The sequence below is a fragment of the Pinus tabuliformis genome, chromosome 2_2, assembly GCF_031772625.1.
Source record: "Pinus tabuliformis cultivar Carrire ecotype Pingquan chromosome 2_2, CPIR1, whole genome shotgun sequence".
Taxonomy (NCBI): Eukaryota; Viridiplantae; Streptophyta; class Pinopsida; order Pinales; family Pinaceae; genus Pinus; species Pinus tabuliformis.
In genome coordinates, this window is record NC_142300.1 from 1,238,520,564 (window position 1) to 1,238,541,624 (window position 21,061).

At 37.4% G+C, this 21,061-nt stretch overlaps 1 pseudogene; it reads left to right on the forward strand.

Annotated features, from left to right (window-relative positions):
- Window positions 1–353: 353 nt before the first annotated feature.
- Window positions 354–940, forward strand: LOC149197973 (disease resistance response protein 206-like; annotated as a pseudogene).
- Window positions 941–21,061: the final 20,121 nt, after the last annotated feature.

Genomic DNA, 21,061 nt, shown 5'->3' on the forward strand with positions numbered 1-21,061 from the left:
AAGTTTCATTCTGGCTGGCTTCAAATTGACATTGGACGTTAAACCAACCCTTCAGTCACCACCTTCCGCATATGAATGTGGGGGCAAAAGTTCGTATCAGAGTTGACCATAAGCTTCCCATTCATTACAAACCGACCCTAACAAATAGACATACTGAGAGAAAACTAAGCGATTTTTTAATTCAAATTTGCACGTGTACTAAGCCACAGTGCGCCGATTAACTCTCTATATATAGAGTAGTATGGCCATTACAGTCATCAGTTGCAGTGAACCTTTGTCTTGCTATTGTAATTATCCTTGAATTGTTTTCCCTATACCACGTCTTCTTATATATTTACATTATAAGATTGGCAATGTCGATCAAGGATAATAATAGAGCGGTGTACTTTTGTTTTGTATGGCTTATAGTGTTCACTGTATTCCTGCAAACTAGTGATGGGCATGGCTCCAAGAAGCACCCACATCGAAGGCGTAGTAGGAATCTGGTTTTGTATTTCCACGATGTACTCTATGATGGTACCAATGCCAAGAACGCAACATCTACGCTTGTGGGTGCTCCCCAGGGGCTAACCTCACACATCTCGCTCCAAAAGACAACCACTTTGGAGACCTGGTGGTGTTCGATGATCCCATCACTTTGGACAATAATTTTCACTCCCCCCCTGTGGGAAGAGCTCAGGGACTCTATTTCTATGACATGAAGAATACCTTCAGTGCCTGGCTTGGATTCACTTTCGTGCTGAATTCAACACACTCCAAAGGCACCATCACATTCGCTGGAGCTGACCCAATACTTACTAAATACAGAGATATATCTGTTGTTGGAGGCACCGGAGATTTTTTAATGGCAAGAGGAATTGCCACTGTCTCTACCGATGCTTTTGAGGGAGAAGTATACTTCCGTCTCCGGGTGAATATCACACTCTATGAGTGGTACTGATACTATTTTCTACTGCTTTATCATATGAGTTGCGTCTATGTCTACAGATCTCTCTTCCTGCCCGCTCTTCATTTCTTATATCGATTTTATTGTTCCAGTCTATGAGGTATCTCCTTGAAGGTCCCAAATATTGTAGCGTCAAAGTGAAATAATCTCTGATAATGTTTAGCTGTAGATCTCCTTTCAAAATCTGGCCGTCTAATAATATAAATCTGCTTTTTAAAAGCTGCAGAACTGTTGCATTTTCATGAGATATTGCTCCTGGTTGATCTGGAAAAATGGTGGTCTGCAGATTTAGAAAAACCAGTTGGGTAGCTATGTGTTTGTAATGTTCGACTAAGATAATTTTTTTGCCTAGTTGTAAAATTTGATTTATTATTAAATTGTAATTTTAAATATAAAAATATCTCTGTTGATTTTTCCAATTTCTAATTAAATTTAAATCAAATTCATTAATAAATTAAAAAACAAAAAACAAAAACAACCTCTTCTCTTAGGCTACTCCATTCCACTGTATGGTGCTCGTGGAATCCATATCAGGGAGTTGAGCTGCAGGGAGTGAAAGCCGAAAGCAAGATGGGTGACAAATATTGGATTTTCGACGCTGACTTTGCGCTGGCAGGGGCCCCTCTTCATGGCATTCATGGGAACTTGTAATAAATTTAAATTATATATATATATATAGGGCAAGTGTAGAAAATTTAAAGGTTAAGTGTTTAAATGGTTTATCCTAATTTTATAAGTAGATTATATTATCAAATCTATTATATATATATATATATGTGTGGATGGATGGATGGATGGGATGGGATGATAAATAAATATTATTTATAATTTTTGAGCAAATAAAGTTGTTCAATTTATTTGGATATCAAGTAGGATTATTCACAACCTTGCCTCTAATTGTTTAGGGTATTGGCTGCTTCTAATTAAAGCAAACAACAGAGTTTCTTTGCGGAAAACGCAAATCTTCTTACCGCGAAACATTTAGGATCTTTAATTAGAAGAATCAATGGCTCGTCTTGCCAATTTGAAGGCATTTCTTCTTTCCATATTAATGAGCCAAGGTAACTTCCAACCTAGAGCTTGAGACCTTGATTAAAAGCAGGATAGTTAGCTTACTCCAAATCACCGATGGTTACCTCACTTCAAATCTGGTGATTGAAATCAAATCAAATTTGATGTGCAATGGGCACACTATTCAAGTAAAGTGTTGGGATTATTACACTAACAAGATTAATCACTATAACTCAATATAATTTTTGTTTTTATTGTTAATTAATTGATTAAGGTTGTGTGGAGTGTGGAAGGATTATAATAAAATTTTCTCTAAACTTCCACCTTCCATCTAATGACATATCTCTTAAAGAAACATCTAACAAAATTCATAAAATGATGACCTTTCACTTAACTGAAGAATTAGTGGAGATGTTTATTTAATTAACGCATGCCACTATTATATGTGCCAAACAAAAGCACTTTATCCATATCATTTGTACACGTTAAACCATATATCGATAGAACCAAGGATTATCAGTAAACATTAGTGTTTATAACATAAATGACGTAATCTTTGTAATGACAACAAGTGAGGTGTAAAATGTTGAAAGCATTTAGTATTAGAACATGTGAGAACGAATAAGTGTGCACGGCAACCATATATGGGAAAACTGGGTCAAGACGAAAATGTTTGCAAAGATGGAGGAACTGCAGTGACGGATAATGACTACAATGTAGATGACTCCACACTCATTTGCAAAATTAATTAAAGCTTAGTAGTACTATTAATATCGATACAGTGAATCGACTCACAAACAAACCATCACTTGAGTGCTTACTAGCATTTACTTTGATGCATTGTGTAATGGTTGCTGGTTGTAAACACATTAATAAAATCATATCTATCAATATTATAGATAGCTTTTCAACATTTATTCATTGAATTGATGCATAATCAACACATTGCTTGAGTGCTTAATAACATTTACTGTTTGTAAACAAGTCAAAAATATGCACAAAAGTCTACAGCTAGTATTCATCATAGAAAATTGAAATGATGTAAATATCTCTTTCACATACTTCTTTTGATTCACGCATTTCTTCTTCCCAATAGAAGCTTCCTCTACACCTCTGCACTCCACAAAAAGAACTTACGTTGCTTGACTACTTAATATAATTTACTCTAATGTATTGTGTAATGATTAATCGTTGTAAACATATCAAGAAGATCACATTTATCGATATTACAAAATACTATTTTTGACATTTATTCAGCAAATCAAAGGGTGATTAGCACATCATTCGAGTGCTTAGTATCATCTGTTGTTAGTAAACAAGTCAAGGTGATACGCAAGGATATGCAACTACTATCCATTATAGCAAATTGAAACGATATGCTTCACACACTTCTTGTGCACATTGCCTCATTTTTCAGCAACAATATGGCGAAATGTTACATAAATTCAACCAACCTCCTATGACACAGATTAGTGGATATAAAAGAATAATTGACATGTAATGAGTACATCCTTGAAGTACTTAATATGATATTAAAATAATAGTTAAGGCTTAATCTTGTTATGAACTAAAAGTCCCTCTTGACTAATAGAAGAATTTATTTAGTGAATTGACATGTAATCAACACATTGTTCAAATGCTTAATAACATTTACTCATTGTGTAATTATTACTACTTGCTAACAAATCAAGAAGATCGTATCCATCAATACTATAAAATAGTATTTTTGTCATTTAATCAACGAATCCATGCATAAACATGGCTCCACAACCAATATCCATTCTAGTAGACTATAAGGATGTGCAAAATAATGATATGTGTAGTAGAGCCTTTGTTCCATCTTTTTCTACACCTCTCCATACATTACCCCTCGATACATATCAACTTCGTGCAATGAAAATTAGCAGATATTAAAAACTCAACTAAGGCTTAATCTTATGATTAACAGATATAATTTTAGATCTTAATGGAAAGCAATATTCAAATCATAAGCGTTCATAGCAAAGTAATGGTAAAATCATTATATATTTAGAGCTCATGTGAATTCAAGCCTATTGAATTTTGCTAGCAGTTCATGTTTCTTGGTTCTTATGTATTCATGCTACAAAGTTTTCGCATTTTTACGTTGTTTGCAATAAAAACAATTGTGACAAGTTCCTCTCATCTAAAGGTTGTCCAGGTCAAAATGAACAAGACAACACATACCAGTGAAATATGGATCCTTCTTCAGAATCTAGAAATGAAATCGAGGACGAAGTTTAAGTATTCCTTTTCTAGTGTCATATAAAGCAACATGGCACAATATACATCACCCAATAAACCCATAATCTTTACGATATCAAGGGCCAATTTTTAATTACAACAAGGAATGAAGTAACAAGTCCAATTAACATCTCTAAGAAACTGATAGCTTATAGATGCACTCTTTGTGGCAAGAGAAGTTACAGTAGTATTTGTCTTATCTACTTACTTAACGCCTTGTTGTGAATGAGGACTATGAAGAAGCTGAGAGACCTTCAACAATCATATGTAAATTGTATCACAACTATCATTTGACCCCTTGCGCATTTGATAAAGCATAGAGGAATTTAGTCACTTCAACAATACTACCTCAAAAGCTATTTGGGTAGATCTCTATTTTCTACATCAGTTACTTAGACATAATCACATTGAATAATAAATCTTTAACTATTATATGTCCAAATTGCATGAATTATGGGCACACATGAGTTCTATTTTCATGTGTTTCGAAACCTTTTGGTTGTTCGATATATACCTCTTCTTCTATCACCCCATTCAAGAACGTTGTCTTGACATCCATTTGGTGAAGCTCCCATCCCATCTGTGCTGCAAGAGATATAATGGATCTGATAGAGGTATATCGAGCTACTAGCACAAAGGTTTCCTCATAGTCTATTCCTTCCTTTTGTGCATATCCTTTTGCGACAAACCTAGCCTTGTACTTATCTACGCTGCCATCTGCAACATACTTTCCTAGACATCATTTTTCATGATAGAATTGTACTCTTCTACCACGATATCCACCCATACTTGGTGTTGTATGGATTCTTGAATGCTATAGGGTTCTTTGACCTGAGCTACCCATGCTTAGTACCTGTTATGTTGTCTATGCTACCTTTTCACGGTTCTGGGAGCTCTAACGAATTCCTATGCAACCCTAAGAGTCTGTTGTACTTCTCGGCTAGTTCTTCCACTAGTAATGGGAGGTTCAATATGTTCATTTTCTTGTACTTGCTATGACACTCCTGGCTCCTCTTCTCTTGAGGAGATGCTAGTACTGGTTATTGTCCTTGAACCAGATGCTTGTCTTCTTGCCAGATCTGATCCCTATTGCTGGACTAGAGGAGCATCCTCATCTTGTTCTTCAAATGGAATCTCTTGAAATTTCCTGAAGGATCTATGTTCCATGAACTTTGCATCCCGCCTTATTAAAATCTTTCTGCTACTCGAAATGTAGATCTGATATGCCTTTGAAGTATCACTGTAACCTACTAAATACCCAACTTCAACAGTCTGCTCTAGCTTTCTCTGCTTCTCTTCTGGAATATGGCAATAAGCTGCACTTCCAAATATCCTGAGGTTACTTACTTTTGTCTTCTTTCCTGTGAAAACTCCCTCTGGTGTCTTCTTTCCTAAAGCCCTATGAGGAGTCTTGTTTTGAATGTGTACAGCCGTGTTGCCTGCTTCTGCCCATAAAAACTTGGGTAGATTTTGATCATATAACATCGCCTTTGCTGCTCCAACAATAGTTATGTTCTTCCTTTCTGCGACTCCATTCTATTCTGGATTATAGGGTGTTGTAAATTCTCTTCGGATCCATTCTCTTGCATATAAATTAGTGAAGTTATTATCCATGTATTATCCACCATTATCTGAGCGCAATATCTTGATATTCCTTCCTGTCAGTTTCTCGACTAGAGCCTTAAACTCTTTAAACCGATCAAAGACCTCATCCTTGGTTCTCAAAAAATAGATCCAAGTTTTAATGGAATGGTCATCTATGAAGGTAAAAAAATACTCAGCGCCACTAATGGCCCTTGTAGACATCGGACCGCAAATTTCTAAGTATATTAACCCCAATACACTCTTAGCTCTATTTTTGCTTATGAAATATGTTGTTTTGTCGTACTTACCTAGCACGTAGCCTTTGCACGTATCATCATGCTTGGTACTAAGCACAAAAAGCCACTAACAGTTTCCTTGAGCATTCGTAATGCCCCATGATGTAAGTGTCCCATCTTCCTATGCCATGAATCATTTAATTCTTTTTTTCCATCGACATTAGTACTTATTAGTTCCATAGGAGACTCAAGTTGCAACTTGTATAATCTATTGCTTCGAGTTCCAATCTGGGCCCTCTTTTTCCACCTTGGATGCTTGACATATACTCTATTACCAATGGAGTACACATCATATCCCTTATCTTGTAATTGAGAGAGAAATTAAATTCATTCCCATACCTGGAACATGTAGTACATTCGTGGCCTGAAGACTATCTCCTGCTACTGTCTCGAATATAATGATTCCTTTTCCTACTGGGGTGAACTCCGTCCTATTACCCATTGTGATTTGAAAGTTCATTTGTTCCTCTTGATAGCTCGAGAAATATTCTTTTTCTCCAATCATATGAGTTGAAGCTCCGTTATCAATGCACCAATCCTGAGCTGATGCGGAACTTGATAGGAAAGAAAACGCCTCTTCTAGCCTCGAAGCTAATTTGGAAAAATTCTGACCCTTACTATTCTCCATGCCCTTTTTATTTCCTTCCATCTTGGCCGAACCTTCCTCTGATATCATGTGAAAATTTGTTGCAATAATTGATTTATTTATCTTACTTATTTATGATAAGTTATTTACCAATACTTCAGTAAATACCAAAATAAATTCAGTTGCAGACTTCAAAAACTAGAACTAAAAATTAAACAGCAAGAGAAACATCAACATATGAACAATTACATTTTCACACTTACTTTTGGACACAACAGTCCCCGGAAAAACCCAATGCGAGAAAACTGGTGCAGCAGTTCTGAGGGTTTATTATTATACAGGAGAAATATGTGAATAGAAATATAGGATGCTCATCTAGAAATCCTTTACAAAGATAATACTCGTGGAAAATATGATTGAGTTTTACCTCACTTCACCCAACAAAATTCTTGATGATCCGGCACAAGACTAGCTAACCCCGACTATTTCTGCGTTGCCTCTTTTGCCCTCTACGTTAACTTCCCTGGTTGTTCTAGTAGTTCTCGGCAGTTCCGGTTGTTCCCGGAAATTCCATCTTCTGCCCTTTGCATCATCTTTTCTGGTTTTTCTGGTAGTTCCTGGCTATTCCTGGCAGTTCCGGCTTCTGCGCAACATGCAACTTTTATGCTTTCCTGGCTCTTTCTGCCTCTCTGTATGTATTCTTCGGAAATTCCTTCTCCTAGATTCTCATTGCCCCTCTACTCCAAAATGATCACTTATTTCGAAATCCTTGGAAAACCCTGCCCTAGGAATCAAATTCTTGATCAATTCGTTCTCTCCATGTGTTTTCAAATGAACCCCACGTCTCCGTTTTATACTTTTACTATTGAGTCTTCAATGATCGAGATTAAGTCTCTAATCAATGGCTAATATTAAAACATGACTTGATCCACCTTCTAGATCATTCTCACTCATATTTTGATTAATACCCATTAATATTTTAATTTCCCTTAGTTTAAACTTAGGAACTCCATTAAAAATATTAATTATTTTAATAAAATACAATCCAAGTGGAATTTCACTAAACTATTTCTGGGTTCTTTAGAACTCATGTGCATTAGTCTCTCCACCATTTTCAAGGCTATAGAAATTCTGATGCTACCAAAAACTAACAATAACAACTTTTGATCTCAGCTCACTCTGTTGCACTTTGCAGCTCTTTGCAACACTCTTTAGCAACCCTCTGATCTGCTTATCATCAAGAGCCTCTCAACCCTCTATGTATCTATGTCTCTTCCCCTTCAACTCCATGCACTTAGCTTTGAGCTTCTATGCTCTCCATAGTAACTAACAGGCACCTTCGGCCTTCCACACAACACATAGGCAATTCTGCCTTTACACTCAACGCAGAGGCAACTCTTGGCCTAACACACACAACACAGGAAACTATTGGCCTTTACACACATATCACACATGAAACTTCAGCCTAACACACACAAAGTATTTCTCTCAGGGTCACTTTTCTTCTTCTTAGGCACACTCGGCCTTTACACACATAACTAGATCTTCCTTAGCCTTTCACAGTAGTGCAAATACTAAGAGCTCTTTCCTCTTGGCTCTATGGAAATAATACTACTTTCCCCTACATTTATCATTAGATCTCCTTGGTTTTGTTCCTCTGTATTTCTCCCCGGTGGATGTTTCCACACTATTCTCATTCAGCACTGTGTGTTGTACCTCGGCATGGCCCTGCACTCTATTGTTTGCGTCGGTCTTGGTCTCTACCAGTGTATTCATTGAGAATGGGCATTTGAATGACAATTTCCTCCATACTGAGATTTATTTCTCAGTCCACTGCACACTCAAACCAGGCACAATCCTCTTTGTCTGCCACTCTTACATCATTGAGGCTCTCCATACTGAGAATTTAATCTTAGTCCACCTGCACACTCTACTAAGACTCGCCATGCCCCTTCATGGATCACAGAGCTTGTCAGTACTCCAGCATGGCACATCTGTACCCTGTCATGGTCTTTATATGGACCATTGTCCTTGTTTCCTTATTCTCAAATATCTTCGATAATCGACCTTCATCTTGTGACTACACCTTTGTTCTGCATTCACTCCTGCAGCTACTGACCCATACGCCATCAATATACCTTTGTACTGCTGCATTATCAGAGAATGCACACCACGGTGCTATATCAAAGCTTCCACACCACAACTTTACAGTGGTGCAATGTTACACATTGCATATTCACTATCTCTGATATTCAAGCCCCTTTCAATTAGCTCCCTGATGTATCTCAGCCATAGGAACAGGTGTTGTGACCAAGCGCCAACTATATCAGAGCCCCCTTATCAGTGATTTTCATTTGTGCCATTGCGCTAGTAACAAAAAACTGTCGATCGTCAATCTCCGATTTCCTAGCTCCCTGTTGCTTTGTCGTTGCCGCACATTTCTCACCATAGGACCAAGGGTGGTGACTCAGGGCTTGGCCTTAAGGCGCTAAGTCTTTTAGCGCTCTACGGGGGGCCTTTTTATTTTGTTAAATATTTGAGCCCTTGGTTTCTTATGTGTTCCACAACCAAATGCTAACACCATCGAAGCATCGGAGCCCCCTTATCAACGTTTTTCACTTGTTTCTCATATGCCAGCAACCACAAATTGTTGATTGCCAATTACCGATATGACCCTCTGTTTAGCCCTAGCCTTCGATTTTGTAACACTTCATGACCATGTTCTATCTTGCATCCTACATGCCGACGATTTCCAAATGTCACCAATCTGCTAACCATCACAAACCTCTTATCGTCGATTGCCGGATGATGTCATCTCATGCCACGTGGCATCTTTTGACCAGTGACACGTGTCACTTAGATATGGTCCAATATGCCATTCAAAACATCGAAACTTCCTATCATGTGTCCCTCCATACTGTCACATCATGTTGTTGTGAGAAAACATGTGTCCCTTATCGGAAGCAATCAAATCCTACCACATGTCCTCATCAAAGTTTACTAGACGCTACCATTTGTCCTTATCGGAACCAATCACCATCTTCCATGTGTCCTCATCAGACCCAATTGGATGCCTCCACGTGTCCTCCTTGAGGATAGAGAAAAGAGGACTGCCAGCCTTTTTTTTGCAATGAATTCCTTTGTATTTTCGTTTTTGGCTCTCCCGACGATTTAACACTAGAGGCTCAAATCCCTGATTTGCGGAAGTTCCAATATGCGGGACCTCCGATTGAAATCATTGATTTTCCTGGATTGTCGATGTGTAATTGTCAATATGGTATGTGATTCAATATGTCAGGACCTCTGACTGCTGATATCACAAGTCACGCATTGATGAAATGCATACGTTGTTGAGCTATACCACTAATCCTCCAATCGCCAATTGCGAATTACCAGGACCTCTGATATGCGATTCGTTGGGACCTTCGATCATCGATATGATGGGACCTATGATTTCCAATTGTCAGGATGGCTTGGCCTCCGATCTCTGATCTCATTTCACCTCTAATTTGCAAGACTTGCAATATGTGAGATTCTACCCTGCTTAAGGCTTTAACACCCTGAGATTTAGCAGGTCATAACTTTTCACCAACAAGTCCATTTTTGGACTTCCGCATATCGTTAGAATTCTCTTCTAGATAAATTTCCAATGGAAGGGATATGATTAGCATTTGAGCCCATTTGGTACCTCAAATGATGGCTCCAACCTTACTACCAATATTCTGCTCATGAACTCTTTGGACAACTAGGAATCACATCCATAATGTGTCCCTAGCATGAGGTCTACAGCTCCCATGGACTTCCATTTTGGGTCATCGCTATAATCATCATTTTATGGATTTTAAAATAAGCTTTCTACCATGATGATTCTCTACGTGAAGCTTACAAATTCCATGAGATTCTTCCTGGGCCATCACTACTAGCATTTGCTACAACAAGAAACCAATCTTGTATGGTTGACATGAATGCCGACACTCCCGGCTACTGTTAGGCATTTCCAACTTCCCAACATATATCCCCAACATGATTGTTGATATCAGATGCTAACACACTTGCGGATGCCCTCACTAGGACATTGACCATCCACACAATGCCAACTATCCAACACGGAAAACGTGGTAGAGAATTCTCTTCGAGATAATTCCTCTTTTGATCAGTACTTTAGACCCATGGTATGGAGATATCATCACCTATCTTCAAACCCAAACTTTTCCGGAAAATTTGACTTGAACTGACCACCATTGTATTCAGTACCAATCCCAATGAAACACTATTGTTTGTGATACACTTTATTGTCGTTGTGATGATTCAATTTTCATACGATGTTTGACTCACGCGGAAGCCAAAAAGGAATTGAATGACTACCATTCTGGAGCTTGTGGCAGTCATATCTTAGGGTTCGCCACTTCCCAAAATATTTTGCACACTATGTATTTATGGCCTTTGGTGTTCAAATATTGCATAACTGCAGTCCAGAAATTCCACAATTGTTAGATCTATGAACACAAAATGCGTGCACCTCTAGCTCCTTGTAACCCAATAATTGTTGTCAGTCCTTTCACCAAATAAGGCATCGGTTTCCTTACATGTAACCCTCACTCGGCCGAGGGGCATGGGTACATTATCCTAGCAATGTATAATTTTACGAAATGGGTCGAGGCAATGCCTGCCTATAAGGATGGTGGTGAAACACCAACCATTTTCATATTAAATCACATGATTGCTAGGTTCGGGGTTCCACAAGCCATTGTCATGGACCATGGTAGCCATTTTTGAAACTTTATGATGACTAAACTTACTGCAAAGCCATATCTGCATCATGACAGTTCTACTCCATATTACCCATAAGACAATGGCCAAGTAGAAGTCATTAACAAGGTTTTGACAACCATGATTAAATGGATTATCCAAATTCATAAAATAAATTGGAATCTAATACTTTTTCTAGCCTTGTGGGTTTATCGTACCTGAGCAAAAACTTCGATTGGTTTCACTCCCTTCTAGCTGGTTTACGACCTGGAAGCAGTTTTACCTATTGAATATGAAATACCATTTTTGAAACTAGCAATTGAATTATTACTAGCCACTTCTACAGAGAAGGAACATTTTCTATACTTAACATGACTAGATGAGACTCACCGTAATGTTGCATTAGCTAGCGAGACTCAAAAGAAACAAGTTAAGGCACAGTATGATCAAAATGTAAAACCCCATTCCTATTTAGAAGGTGACCAAGTCTTAGTCTATGATCAAGAACATGATAAATTAGGTGCTGGTAAATTTGAGCCCAGGTGGCATGGCCCTTATATTGTAAAATGTGCACTGACAATAGGGGCCTATGACCTAGTTGATTATGATGACATTTCTTTAAGAAATCCAAGGGATGAACTTTACATGAAGAAATATTATGCTTAAGATCACCCAGTGAAGAATTTGTATATTGTTGTATCATATTTTTATGTGTGCCAATTTTTTAGCATCTTTTTATGATTTTCTGCTACTTCTCCTCCTTATCTTGTGTTACACTTGATTTGCAGATGTCGACGCTCCCTCAAACTTACATTGGATTTGTTGATGGTGCTAGTCATAGTACTAACAAATTTTCTTCCGTAGCTTGGCTCATTTATTCACCCACAGATGAGTTACGTTATATTCATGGGATATGCCTTGGTCGAACAATGAATAATATCGCAGAGTATAGTGCAGTGATTGAGCTATTATCTGATGCCATTTCATTTTGCATTCATCGATTGATCGTTAGGTTAGATTATCAACTCATAGTATTGCATTTAAACGGTGTCTATTCGGTAAGAAGTATTGCAATGCTAAGAATGTTTTTGTGGGTTTGTCTCTTGGAGAGAGAGTTTGATTACATCGAATATCAATGCATTCCAAGATGTTTAAACACATTAATTGATGCATTGCCTAATTATGTGTTAAATTGGAATTTGTAAAAAAATTGTAGGAACGAAAAAGTAATATTCATTCATATATTGTACAAGATACACTGAAATAGTAGTAGTTTTCATTAGTTAAAATGCCTATAAAAAGTGTGGTTTTTTAAAAAAATATCATCCAAGACATGAGGCTAAGTGGCCTTTATTATCCAAACATGGCGATATGTCATCAAAAAACAAAATGTGGCCCTAATACTAGTAGCTATGCATGATGATCATGGTAGAAGACAATAATGTGAGATACTCGTCGTAGAAAGTGACTAATCGGTCCAGGAACCCCCACAGTGTTCCTATGATAGTGGAGAGGCAAGTCATCAATCCCGACATCTGGGATGTCTAGAGTTAACCTCTCTAGGTTGTCCACCAGTTCAGTAAATGCCTTTGCTACATCGGGGTTTTGTACTGCGAGAGCTACTAGGTGCTCACCGCACCTGTCAAATTTCCGTAGTCTTGCTGGCCTCACTGGGCCCACATCTGCATGATCATTTCGGACAATTAGTTTTGGATGGCAAAAAAAATGAATTTTTTTTACCTCACTCCACTGCATTCTAGCTGGTAGTGGAATATTTAGATCACCTATGTAATCCATGTCAGCATATGGAAAGTCCTTGATCATAATGATCTGGCATTCCAACCATCCAATGAAATCATGAGTATATCGAATTGTTGGGCCTTCACCACCTCCGTGGCATGCCATCAAGGTGACCCACTTTAGCATGCGAGGATCTCACGGTCCTCCTGCATCTATGGTACCTGTGTGGTGAGAAGGGGGATCCTCTCTAGAGAAAATGAGATAACAAAGCTACCATACCAAAACTTCTTGAGTTTCTCAGTTTTGTCTCTAATTAGTTTCCCTTTCAAATTGGAAACTATCCCTTCACACCAATTGAATATTGTAGGTTGCATACACTCCACAGAGATCTGCATCTCGGCCTTGGTAAGCAAGTGAAGAGTTGCACTTCCACATAATCGTGTAATTCTAAGACGATAACTCTCAAAGGAAGCCTCTTCATGGTTTTGATATGAATTCTCCCATATTTGAGAGCAACTCCTTCAAAGCAATGTTGCACTAAATTGGTGGCAATTGTTTCACCACCTCGTCTATGTCCATACAAAGAAATGTCCACTCCATGACGTGAGAGCCCACACAAGAAATAAATTTCATCGACATCGATAGTGAGTCTATGGTCTCCAATCACAAAGCATTCTTCTTGTACATTCCACTTTGTCACCATCCACTTCAGCAAGTCTAACTGGGCCTTCATGCCTGGAATGGCAAAAATTTTATACAAGCCACAATTTCTTAGTGCCTCTATTTTCTCTAGATGGTTCAAAGCAACTATATATTGTTCTTCATGTTCATGCTCTCTCCACTCCATTTTTTTGGCTCAAAAACCTGCAAATAAACATGGAGGATCATTAGAAGAAATTGTGGTAAATGTTTGCAAGAAATTTTGGCTTTTTCAATTAATTTTTCAAAGCCCTTGGCGCTCTGTGCAACAACTTTTGGAGACAAGCATGAATTTGCGCGGTTCTAGCCCTAAAAAATGTGCACATCACATTTTTCTGTGTTAAAATCTTAGTTGATGTGCGCAGGCCTGATAAGGGTCAACGACGCACACCGAGGGTGATTTTTCAACTGATAAACCCCCCAAAAAAACCAAAATATATGATCAAATGGAAAATAAAAACAATGAAAATGAAGTTATCAGAGAGGTGGTTTACCTGGAGAAGACAACTCATGATTTGGTCCATCGATTTTCCGATAATATTCTTATGAAGTTCTTGCTGAAAAATGCACTCTATCACTCTCAAATGGTAAAAAACACAAATGGTAAAAAGTTTTTACTTTTTTTTTTTTTATAAGTTTTTAGGCCCATTAAAATAAATTTTTTTTTTCCGATTAGCCTCTGAAATCCAATATTTTTTTTATGTTTTTACTATATTTTTGAGTGGTGACAATAATGTTTGAGTTCAAGTGTGCATATCATAGGTTATTTACAAAACTGAATCATTTTGGCGATGAGTATATTTTTATCACTTTTTCGAACTCGTTAAAAACTTACGAAAAAGTGAAACCAAGAGTTCTCTTTACACCCTTTTCAGACACCCTAAACATGAAAATATCACTAAGTACTTGACTATTCAAACTCATAAAAGTAAATGAACAATTGTATATTCAATATAAGTTTACCCCTTTTACGGATTGATCTAGACTATTCACGGAAAAGGTATATGTTGACTAATCATGGTCAATAGAGTTCTCTCCTGCATTATTTTGCCATTTTTCGGGCTTGAAAGACTAAACTTAAGAAAAAGGACACTGTGGAGCTTACTTATGTTTTTCTCCTAACTCCCTAAAACTGAAAAACATCGAGATTTACTTTCTCCGGGCGCATTAAAATTTTACATTAAAAGAACTGGACAAATTTTCATTTTCAGTCTTTTCAAACTCTTTAAACATGAAAACGACATTGAGTTACCCCTTTAGTGGACTTGTAAAACTTAAACAATGTAAGATTCATTAATCATGACGGGACTGAATGACTCCTTCAGTGGACTTGGTTGGGAGATTGATGTATGTATGAGTCATTGGTGATAGGAAGGTCATACTCACTTAGTCCAGTTATAGAGTCATGTTATTCTTTTGAAAAATATTTTTTTGCAGACTCTGTATATGCTCAGGGGGAGCATGGACCTCACATGGATGGTTTAGTGCATCTCAGCATGTACAAAGGGGGAGCTTAATCAGAGAATTCAACATGTACTCAGGGGAAGCTTAATCAGAAAATTCAACATGTACTCAGGGGGAGCATGGACAACATAATGTATATCAAAAGGGGAGAATATCTTGGTCCACCCTTTGCCCTTAATGTCAAAGGGGGAGAGTGTCTTGGTGTTGTTGTTTCCATCAAGTCCAAAGGGGGAGATTGTTGGCATTATGATACAGGTGTTGTCCTTGATGGCAACTCACACAGATGACAGTTCACAGTGCAATAGGTTAACAACAAAGGATTATAGATCAGACTCCAGAGATTGAAGAAAGAGAGGTATACACTGGTTCACTTTGTCAAAGTAGTGTATACACATGGGAACACAAATCAAAAAGAGCGTATACGTATACATGCACTTTCAGAGAAGGAAAAATGCGTATGGGATGGAAAATCAAGGTTTTGGTCCAAGGTATTGGTCCTAGTGGTTTTGGTCCAAGGTATTGAAAAAGGGTGTAAAGCTATATAAAGATGAGAATATCATAAGGCCATGTGTGCCAGTAATAAGATTCTAAGGAATACTTCTATCTAAAGTATATTTTATGTTGCAGGGTTATGTTTGGGACTAGATTTGAAATATTCATGTGCACCTTGAGTTCAATATTGGATTAGGATCATGAGACCTAAAGTGACTTATTCTTGAATGATCTGATATTGGTTGAGACTAGATCTGATGTTTTGCGCCTGTTTTATTTGTTATCTATCATGATCTAGGTTTGTCTTAAGTCTGGAATTGCAACAAAGTTGTAAGTCAATATTTGCAGATCTGTACGCAGGTTCGTCTCAGCCAAAGAGCGTATACACGCAGGTTTTGTTATTTCAAGTAGCGTATACAAAAGAAAAGATTCTTTTTTAGATCTTACTGATCTATCTGATCAAATTCTATTGGTTTAATGTTGTCTATCAATGAAGTCTTCTTAGATCTGAATGTAAAAATGAATGCATAAGGAGGCTGGCATTTGGTTGATTGATTGTATAAGTGAGAAGAAGTGATCTCTATCCTTGCCTGTGTAAAGCTCTATAAGTTGATAGTAGATATTCAGTATATTGTTGGTTGGAATAGACTTGATTCAAAAGTTTATGTTTGTTGTATTTTTGAAGGTATACGCAGGTTTGATTAATGGAAGCAGCGTATACACGCAGTTTGGGTTCAGCCAAGTAGCGTATACACTCTAATGCATAACTTTTGAGGTTACAGTTGGTTCTAAATGATGATGCAGGGTTCTAGGATCAACACAGTATTCTGGTGTCAGTGATCTGATTTTCGAGATTAACTGAATGTTGGTTGATGCAGTTTAAGTTTAAAAGGTTTTTGATGGGTCTAGTATGAAAATTGGATGAAACGTGGCCTTCATATTTTGGTGTTGTGATCCAGGAGTATCCAGTCTGAGAATTCATGAAACGTGGTTCCTAGAAGAAGAAATAAGGTCGTAGCCTTCTGTAGGTCGGTGCCTACATACTAGTAAGCATATTGGCTAGTACAAGAGTTAGTGGGTTGCATCTCCCTTCCAGTAGAAGCTGGAAAATGAGAGAAGGTTGTAGCCTTCTGCAGGTGGGGGCCTGTGTACTAGTATGAGTCTACACCAGTACAAGACTGTAAACAAATTTTCTTATTATTAAAAGAAGAGAGAGACGACAATAGCAAGTAGTTTTCACCCACATTAGGTTTCCACCTTAAATCTTGGTGTTCATGTGTGTTGCTTATGTGTGATGCTTTATTATGTTTTTACTGCATTGTCTAATAAGTCACTGATGTATTGGTTTAAGATAAACAAATGATAAATTGTCTAAATCACAAGTTTTTTGGATATACGCTGGTTTCTTTAATCACAATTGCATGTACACGCTAGTTCACTTCACTGAAGCAGCGTATATAAATCTGTTTGGGAAATAAAATTATTGATATGATAATACTGATTCACCCCCCTCTCAGTATTATTTCCAACACCCTCCACTTCCCAACCCTATTTCTTCAAGGATCCATTGGAAACTGGGTCATTAATATTTCATTAGGATTTGGAAATTTGTGTTAGCACTTTGTGGGTCATTGAATCAACTAAATTTTTTTATTATGCATCAAAATATATCTTTTAAATACTCAATCTTTTAGGAAAAATTCTGAGAACATGAAGAACATTTCTAATGCCCCCAACCCCCCACCAATTGCTTAGGGAAATGTTTATCAACACTTCTTAAGTCGTCAGGGACAAGAAAACTTCGAAGTGATAAATTCAAAGAATAGACATAGATACATATTTCACACACATTTTTCTTTAAAATATGAAAACACATGGGAGGAAGATGAATCTTTCTGTTATACACATATCCCTGATGATGTATGTAAGTGAATTGTTTCCAAAAACACACCATAAAAGTTGAATTCAATAAACTCTTAATTTATGTAAGAAATGATGCTACTCGAATTAATGTTTCATCCAAAATTATCTATGCAACTATCTCTATTTTGCTCTAAGGTTATCTAGTCCATTTATGATTTTGTTCAAGTATTTTATAATTACTATCCATTACCTTTTGCATAAAAAGTAGGTACTAAGGTACTAAGTAGCAACAGTGCATAATACACTTGTTTGAATTACATTTTCAAATATAAAAATCATTGTAATGCTTTTAAATATTTTCAATACATTTGAATTTAACTCAACATTTTGACAAATTCTAATTAAATTTTAGATCAAATTAACTAAATAATAATAATAAAATAAAAATGCCAAAAATACACCTCTTATATAGATATAAATGGAGTCGGTCTACGGAGGTAGAGGAATTGCTAGGACAGCCAAAAGTGGCCGGAATCCGGGCAAAAAATTTCAAAAAATCTTTTAGAGTGAGTGTTTGAATCATGTTTTTGATGGTAGAAATAGATTCAGCACCATCAAAAACATCCAAGGCACCTAAAATTATGAAGTTTAACAATTTTTACTTAGATTTACAAAAATCCCTCTTAAATTTTTTTAAAATATAACCAGAATCTTAGCCAAATGTATTGCACTTTGACTATCACAAAGTAACCTGATGTTGTCCTGTAACCTACCAAACTCACCAAGCAAACCTTTCAACCAAACCGCCTCTTTGCAAGCATGCGAAGCAGCAATGTATTCGGCTTCATTGGTGGATAAAGCAACAATGTTTTGTAGCTTTGACATCCAGCTAATAGCTCCACCTGCAAGAGTAAAGACATACCCTGAAGTTGACCTTCTCTTATCCAAATTACCTGCAAAATTAGAATCAACATATCCGCAAACAGATTCACTACTCTTATTGTAAGTAATATAATAACTACTTGTGCCTCTCAAATACCGAAGCACCCATTTCACTGCTGACCAGTGTTCTTTACCCGGATTTGCCATGTACCTGCTGACAACCCCAACTGCATGTGAAATATCTGGTCGCGTACACACCATCGCATACATTAAACACCCTACTACATTAGCATATGGAATTTGAGACATATAATCCTTTTCTTCATCTATATTAGGACATAAACTGGAAGAAAGCTTGAAATGGGAAGCTAAAGGGACTGGCACAGGCTTCACGTTATTCATACCAAACCTCAAAAGTATTTTCTCAATATACTTTTGTTGTGATAACCATAGCTTACCATTGCTCCTATCTCTGAAAATCTCCATGCCCAAAATCTGTCTTGCTGCTCCTAGATCTTTCATATCAAATGTCCTTGCCATCTGAGCCTTCAACCTGTTGATTTCTTCTATGCTTTTGCTTGCTAAAAGCATATCGTCAACATACAATACTAAGATAATGAATATGCCATTTTTAAATTGCTTAAAATAAACACAATGATCATATTCACTTCTAACATATTTCTGACTCAACATGAAAGAATCAAACTTCTTATACCACTGCCGAGGTGACTGCTTCAGGCCATATAATGACTTCTTGAGCCTGCAGACAAATTTCTCATTGCGATGCTGAACAAACCCTTCCGGTTGTTCCATATAAATTTCCTCATCTAAGTCTCCATGTAGAAATGCAGTCTTAACATCTAATTGCTGCAACTCTAAATCAAGCAAAGCCACTAATGCTAACACAATTCTAATTGAAACAATTTTAACCACTGGTGAAAAAATCTCATGAAAATCAATACCGGCTTTCTGAGAAAACCCTTTTGTAACCAGTCTCGCTTTGTACTTGTCTTCCGTATCATTCACACCTCGTTTCAGCTTGAAAACCCATTTACACCCCACAGTTTTCCTGTCTTTCGGAAGCTCAACCAGATCCCATGTGCTGTTCTTACCTAAGGCCATCATTTCGTCCTTCATGGCTGCTTTCCACTTGTCACTTTTCGAACCTTCTATTGCTTCCTGATAGCACAGAGGTTCATCATCATTAGCAGTAAATGCAACTGAAGTAACATAATCATCATACCTTCTCGGTGGCCGTTTGATTCTTGTCGACCTCCTTAAGGATGTTTCTGGCGCTTCCTCGATTGGCTGACTACCATCTGTAGGAACTTCTTGATGATCAGTATCTAAGACCTGTTCATGATCTAAACCTGAACCCTGTTCATGTTCTGATTCTGAAACCTGTTCATGACTAGTATCTGAACTATGGTCATCATGACTATCATTAGAAATGCTGTCAAACTGAATGTGCTGAAAGTCAGATACATCATCCTGTTTCAATCTACTATCTACATCTAACTGTACAAGAGAGGATTCATTAAACTTTACATCTATGTTGATGATGATTTTGCGGGTAGTAGGATCCCACAATCTATATCCCTTTGTTCCAACACCATACCCAACAAAGATATACCTTTTAGACTTTGGATCTAATTTAGTTCACTGATGTTTAGGCACTAGAGCATATGCATCACAACCAAACACTCTGAGTTTAGAATAGTCACAAGGGTGTCCTTTCCATACCTCTTGCGGAATCTTGCAGCCTATCGCCGTCGATGGAGATCGGTTTATCACATAACAAGCTGTTGCCACCGCTTCCATCCACAACTCCTTTTGCAACCCAGCATTACTCAGCATACTCCTTGCTTTCTCTAGAAGAGTCCTGCTCATGCGTTCAGCAACTCCATTCTGCTGAGGAGTATAAACTGTGGTCTTATGTCTCTCGATCCCTGCATCCTTGCAATAGCTGCCAAACTCCTTAGAAGTAAACTCACCACCATTGTCAGTTCTTAAACATTTTATTGTTCTACCAGTGCTGTTTTCTACCAATGCTCTAAACTGCTTGAAAACTGAAAACACGTCAGACTTCCTTTTCAACATGTAGACCCACACTTTCCTAGAAAAGTCATCAATGAATGATACAAAATAAGACGAACCACCATATGAAGTTGTAGGGGCTGGACCCCAAATATCTGAATGGATATAATCAAGTATTCCTTTACTAGTATGTTTGCCTGTTTTAAATTTTTGCTTACTTTGTTTTCCAAACAGACAATGCTTACAGAAATCTAACTTTCCAGACTTTAGATTTGGAAGTAACTTGCGATCAGCCAAAATTTTTAACCCTCTTTCACTCATATGCCCCAATCTTTGATGCCATAAGTGAATGGAACTACTGTCATGTTCAGACACCGTAGACACATAATCTGACCCTGTACTTCCTTCTAACTAAAATAAATTTCCTACCTTCTTAGCTTTCATAACTAG